The 7,363-nt window shown below is 43.1% G+C and overlaps 1 pseudogene; it reads left to right on the top strand.

Annotated features, from left to right (window-relative positions):
- The first annotated feature begins 447 nt into the window (after positions 1-447).
- On the top strand, positions 448-2,076 carry LOC100433389 (beta-catenin-like protein 1; annotated as a pseudogene).
- The last annotated feature ends 5,287 nt before the right edge of the window (positions 2,077-7,363 follow it).

Below are 7,363 nucleotides of genomic sequence, written 5' to 3'. Positions count from 1 at the left end.
GGATGGAATGAAAGTGTTTTGCATATGAGAAGAATGTGAGTTTTGGGGGGCAATGGGTGGAATGCTATGGTTTGAATGTTTGTCCCCTCCAAAGCTCATGTTGAAATTTAATTGCCATTGTAATGGAATTGGGAAATGGGACCTTTAAGATGTGATTAGGTTGTGAGGGCTCTGCCCTCATGGGTGGGTTTAATGTTTTTAAAATGAGGCTTTCTGGAATGGGTTCTCTCTTTTTTTCTGCTCTTGTGCCACATGAAGAACAGTGTTCCTCCCCTCTGGAGGATACAGCATTCAAGGTGTTATCTTGGAAGCAGACACTGGGCCCTAGCCAGATGCCAAACCTTCTGGTGCCTTGATCTTGGACTTTCCAGCCTCCAAAACTGTAAGAAATAAATTTCTGTTCTTTATAAATTACACAGGTTGGCTGTGCCAGGGACCACGGACATGGGCAAACTTCTGAGCTACCAGCCCAACAGGGGCATAAAACGTCCCCGAGATGACAAAGAGGAGGAGCAGAAGATGCATCAGAAACAAACTAGTACTCAAGATTGGGAAGAGGAAATGATTGTGGTGGAAGAAGCAGAGGATGACAAAAAATGGCTGCTTCAGATTATTGACACAGAGAGTGAGGAGGAAGAGAAAGAGGAGGAGCCATTGGATGAAAGCTCAGTGAAGAAAATGATCCTCACATTTGAATAGTGAGCATATAAAAACCAAGAATTGCAGATTAAGTTTCCAGACAATCCAGAGAAGTTCATGAAATCCCAACTGGACCTACATGACATCATTCAGAAGATGCACGTGGTGGCCACCATGCCAGACCTGTACCTTTTGCTGGAGCTGAATGCTGTGCAGTCACTTCTTGGGTTGCTTGGACACAATAATACAGATGTGTCCATAGCTGGGGTTGATTTGAGTCAGGAATTAAAAGATATAGACATCTTCTATGAGAGTGAAGAGGGAGCAGAATTACTCATTGATGCGCTGGTGGATGGGCAGGTGATAGCACTGCTGGTGCAGAACGTGGAGCACCTGGATGAGTCTGTGAAGGAGCAGGCCAATGGTGTCCATAACACTCTTGTTATTGTAGAAAACATGGCTGAGTTCTAGCTGGAGATGTGTACAAAAGGTGCCCAGCAGGGTCTTCCTCAGTGGCTGTTGAAGAGGCTGAAGGCAAAGAAGCCTTTTGATGCCAACAAACTGTATTGCAGTGAAATGCAGGCCATATTGCTCCAGGACAACGATGAAAACAGGAAATTGCTTGGGGAGCTGGATGGAATTGATGCACTTCTTCAGCAGTTATCTGTGTTTAAAAGACAAAATCCCAGCACAGCAAAGGAGCAGGAGATGATGGAGAATCTGTTTGATTCACTCTGCTTCTAACTAATGCTCACTTCCAATCATGAGCACTTCCTGAAGGGCGAGGGTCTTCAGGTGATGCATCTCATGCTCAGGGAAATGAAGATCTCACGGAGTGGGGTCCTGAAAGTGCTGATTGCACCCGAGGGCATCTACAACTGCGGTAAATTTGTTGACATTCTTGGCTTATGAACCATCTTTCCCCTCTTTATGGAATTTCCCAGGAAGATCAAGAAAGTGGGTACCACTGACAAGGAACACAAAGAGCATATCTGTTCCATTCTGGCTTCCCTTTTGTGGAACCTGAGAGGGCATCAGCGAACCCGGCTTCTGAATAAATTCACTGAAAATGACAGTGAGTAGGCTGATAGACTAATGGAGTTGCATTTTCAATATCTGGGTGCAATGCAAGTGGCAGACAAGAGGAATGAAGGGGAAAAACATGACATGGTCCAGCGTGGAGAGATCATAGACGGTGACATGGGGGATGAGTTCTACCTCCAGTGCTTGGATGCAGAGCTCTTTGTTCTCCAGTGCATCTGCTGCATTATGGCCAAGATCTGCAATGCCAATGTCCCCCAGATTTGCCAGAGGGTTCACCAGATCCTAAACATGTGAGGACGCTCCATCAAAATTGTCAGGCATATCATCAAGGGGTATGTGGAGTTCTTAGAGAAGGAGCAAAAGCACATCCTGGGCTTGCTTGAAAACTTCTAGAGGCCTCCTGACCCTGTGCATAATGGACTCCCTCTTGGCTTCCCTTCCAGAAACAGTTTCTAGACAGCTGTGTGTGGCTTTTGGACAAATTAAAGCTAGTTTTGTTTAAAAAAACAAATAAATAGAATAAAACAAAGTACCTAAGTATTCTGTTATAGCATCACAAAATGAACTAAGACGCTTGGTTACCTTGGGTTAGGCAAAAATCTCTTAGATATGCACAAAACGTGAAAGAACAAATTGATAAACTGGATTTCATAAAATTATAAAACTTTTGTGCTTTAAATGACACTACTAAGAAAATGAAAAGGGCCAGGTGCAGTGGCTCACACTTGTAATCCCACCATTTTGGGAGGCTGAGGCAGGTGGATCACCTGAGGTTAGGAGTTCCAGAGCAGCCTGACCAAGATGGTGAAACCCCGTCTCTACTAAAAATACAAAAATTAACTGGGCGTGGTGGCACACACCTGTAATCCCAGCTACTCAGGAGGCTAAGGCACAAGAATCGCTTGAACCTGGGAGGTGGAGGTTGCAGTGAGCCAAGATCACGCCATTGCACTCCAGCCTGGGTGACAAGAGCGAAACTCTGTCTCAAAAAAATAAAGAAAGGAAAAAGAAAAAAGAAAAAAAGGAAATGAAAAGACAATCCATAGACCAGAAAAAAATATTTCAAATCATATTTCTGGTAAAGGACTTGTCTCCAGCCAGAATGTACAAAGAGCTCCTACAACTAAATAATAATAAGACAAGCAACTCAAAAAATGGGCAATGGGCCAAAATTTTGAATGCACATTTGACCAAAGAAGATCTACAAATGACCAATAAGCACATGAAAAGATGTTCTACATTATTAATCTTTAGGGAAATGCAAATTAAAACCATAATGAACCACCATTTCATACTCATAGAATGATGGTAAGGATGTGGAAAAACTACAGTGTTCATACATCGCTGGTGGGAATGTAAAACAGGACAGCCAATTTAAAAATCAGTTTGGCAGTTTCTTAAAGTTACCATAAAATACAGCAATTCTCTAAATATCTAGAGAGAAATGAAAACATATTATAACATGCAAAAATGTGTACACCAATGTCCATGGGAACGTAATTCGTAATAGCCAAAAAATGGAAATAATCCAAATGTCCATCAACTGATAAATGGATTAAAAAATGTGTGGGCCAGGCACAGTGGTTCACACCTGTAATCCCAGAACTTTGGGAGGCCGAGGAAGGTGGATAGCTTGAGCCCAGGAGTTCAAGTCTAGCCTTGGCAACATGGCAAAATACCATCTCTACAAAAAACACAAAATACAAAAATTAGCTGGGTGCAGTGGTGCGCATCTGTAGTCCTGGCCACGTGGGAGGTTGAGGTGGGAGGATCACTTGAGCCCAGGGTGTCCAGGCTGCAGTGAGCCCTGATTACACCAATGCACTCCAGCCTGGGCAATGGAGTAAGACCCAGTTTCAAAAAATAAATAAGTAAATAAAGGACAAAGTACTGATACATGTGGTAACATGGATGAACCTCAAAAACATTACACTAAAGGAAATAAGCCAGATGCAAAAGACCACATGTTATATGATTCCATGTATATGACATAATCAGAATACGGAAATCTATAGGGACAGAAAGCAATTTAAAGGTTGCCTAGTGTTGAGGGTAGAGGGTGGGAATTGCAAACAGCATGCACAATCTTTTTGGAGTGATGGAAATATTTTTTTTTTTGAGATGGAGTTTCGTTCTTGTTGCCTAGGCTGGAGTGCAATGGCATGATCTCAGCTCACTGCAACCTCCACCTCCCGGGTTCAAGCGAGTCTCCTGCCTCAATCTTCCAAGTAGCTGGGATTACAGGCATGCACCAGCATGCCCAGCTAATTTTGTATTTTTAATGGAGACAGGGTTTCTCCATGTTGGTCAGGCTGCTCTTGAACTCCTAACCTCAGGTGATCCACCCACCTCGGCCTTCCAAAGTGCTGGGATTACAGGCATGAGCCACTGCGCCCGGCCAGAAATATTCTTAAACTGGATTGAGTTGGTAATTTCTCAACTCTATAAACTCACTAAAAATCATTAAATTGTATACTTGAAATAGGTGAATTTTGTGGCACATGAATTATTCATCAATAGATCTGTTTTTTAAAAAAGTCAAAGCAGGCGTGATTCTTACTCACAAGGTGCAAGGTGCCTGACATTTAACAGAGGAGACAGACACATCTACAAATAAATGTAATGTTTTGAGTTAATTTTATTTAAAGACATATATTCAATATGCTATGGTTTTTTTTGCTCATTATGTTTCATTCCTATCCTAATCTCAAAATCCATAATTCTTGGAAAAGATGATGTTCTGAACCCTCCTGTCATTATTAAGTATATATAGAATATACTTAATATATATATATAATATATATTGTATATATATATATATATATATATATATATAGGGGTGGAGCCAAGATGGCTAAATAGGAACAGCTCCAGTCTACAGCTCCCAGCGTGAGCGACGCAGAACACAGGTGATTTCTGCATTTCCAACTGAGGTACCGGGTTCATCTCACTGGGGAGTGCCAGACAGTGGGTGCAGGACAGTGGGTGCAGTGCACCGTGCATGAGCCGAAGCAGGGCGAGGCATCGCCTCACCTGGGAAGTGCAAGGGGTCAGGGAATTCCCTTTCCTAGTCAAAGAAAGGGGTAACAGACAGCACCTGGAAAATCGGGTCACTCCTACCCTAATACTGCACTTTTCCAATGGGCTTATCAAATGGCACACCAGGAGATTATATCCCACACCTGGCTCAGAGGGTCCTACGCCCACGGAGCCTCGCTGATTGCTAGCACAGCAGTCTGAGATCAAACTGCAAGGCGGCAGCGAGGCTGGGGGAGGGGCGCCCGCCATTGCCCAGCTTGCTTAGGTAAACAAAGCAGCCAGGAAGCTCGAACTGGGTGGAACCCACCACAGCTCAAGGAGGCCTGCCTGCCTCTGTAGGCTCCACCTCTGGGGGCAGGGCACAGACAAACAAAAGACAGCAATAACCTCTGCAGACTTAAATGTCCCAGTCTGACAGCTTTGAAGAGAGTAGAGGTTCTCCTAGCACGCAGCTTAAGATCTGAGCACTGGCAGACTGCCTCCTCAAGTGGGTCCCTGACCCCTGAGTAGCCTAACTGGGAGGCACCACCCAGTAGGGGTGGACTGACACCTCACACGGCCGGGTACTCCTCTGAGACAAAACTTCCAGAGGAACGATCAGGCAGCAGCATTTGCAGTTCACCAATATCTGCTGTTCTGCAGCCACCATTGCTGATACCCAGGCAAACAGGGTCTGGAGTGGACCTCCAGTAAACACCAACAGATCTGCAGCTGAGGGTTCTGACTGTTAGAAGGAAAACTAACAAACAGAAAGGACATCCACACCAAAAACCTATCTGTACATCACCATCATCAAAGACCAAAGGTAGATAAAACCACAAAGATGGGGAAAAAACAGAGTAGAAAAACCGGAAACTCTAAAAATCAGAGCACCTCTCCTCCCCCAAAGGAACACAGCTCCTCACCAGCAACAGAACAAAGCTGGATGGAGAATGACTTTGATGAGTTGAGAGAGGAAGTCTTCAGAAGATCAAACTACTCCGAGCTAAAGGAGGAAGTTCGAACCAATGGCAAAGAAATTAAAAACTTTGAAAAAAAATTAGACGAATGGATAACTAGAATAATCAATGCAGAGAAGCCCTTAAAGGACCTGATGGAGCTGAAAACCACGGCATGAGAACTATGTGATGAATGCACAAGCCTCAGTAACTGATGCGATCAACTGGAAGAAAGGGTATCAGTGATGGAAGATGAAATGAATGAAATGAAGCATGAAGAGAAGTTTAGAGAAAAAAGAATAAAAAGAAACGAGCAAAGCCTCTAAGAAATATGGGACTATGTGAAAAGACCAAATCTACGTTTAATTGGTGTACCTGAAAGTGACGGGGAGAATGGAACCAAGTTGGAAAACACTCTGCAGGATATTATCCAGGAGAACTTCCCCAATCTAGCAAGGCAGGCCAACATTCAAATTCAGGAAATACAGAGAACACCGCAAAGATACTCCTTGAGCAGATCAACTCCAAGACACATAATTGTCAGATTCACCAAAGTTGAAATGAAGGAAAAAATGTTAAGGGCAGCCAGAGAGAAAGGTGAGGTTACTCTCAAAGGGAAGCCCATCAGACTAACAGCGGATCTCTCGGCAGAAACTCTACAAGCCAGAAGAGAGTGGGGGCCAATATTCAACATTTTTAAGAAAAGAATTTTCAACCCAGAATTTCATATCCAGCCAAACTAAGCTTCATAAGTGAAGGAGAAATAAAACACTTTACAGACAAGCAAAAGCTGAGAGATTTTGTCACCACCAGGCCTGCCCTACAAGAGCTCCTGAAGGAAGCACTAAACATGGAAAGGAACAACCGGTACCAGCCGCTGCAAAAACATGCCAAATTGTAAAGACCATCAAGGCTAGGAAGAAACTGCATCAACTAACGAGCAAAATAACCAGCTAACATCATAATACAGGATCAAATTCACACATAACAATACTAATCTTAAATGTAAATGGGCTAAATGCTCCAATTAAAAGGCACAGACTGGCAAATTGGATAAAGAGTCAAGACCCATCAGTGTGCTGTATTCAGGAAACCCATCTCACGTGCAGAGACACACATAGGCTCAAAATAAAAGGATGGAGGAAGATCTACCAAGCAAATGGAAAGCAAAAAATGGCAGGGGTTGCAATCCTAGACTCGGATAAAACAGACTTTAAACCAACAAAGATCAAAAGAGACAAAGAAGGCCATTACATAATGGTAAAGGGATCAATTCAACAAGAAGAGCTAACTATCCTAAATATATATGCACCCAATACAGGAGCACCCAGATTCATAAAGCAAGTCCTTAGAGACCTACAAAGTGACTTAGACTCCCACACAATAATAATGGGAGACTTTAACACCCCACTGTCGACATTAGACAGGTCAACGAGACAGAAGGTTAACAAGGATATCCAGGAATTGAACTCAGCTCTGCACCAAGCAGACCTAATAGACATCTACAGAACTCTCCACCCAAAATCAACAGAATATACATTTTTTTCAGTACCACACCACACCTATTCCAAAATTGACCACATACTTGGAAGTAAAGCTCTCCTCAGCAAATGTAAAAGAACAGAAATTATAACAAACTATCTCTCAGACCACAGTGCAATCAAACTAGAACTCAGGATTAAGAAACTCACTCAAAACCGCTC

This window comes from Pongo abelii, chromosome X, assembly GCF_028885655.2.
Source record: "Pongo abelii isolate AG06213 chromosome X, NHGRI_mPonAbe1-v2.0_pri, whole genome shotgun sequence".
NCBI classification, from domain to species: Eukaryota; Metazoa; Chordata; class Mammalia; order Primates; family Hominidae; genus Pongo; species Pongo abelii.
This window is presented reverse-complemented; position numbering and strand designations above follow the sequence as displayed.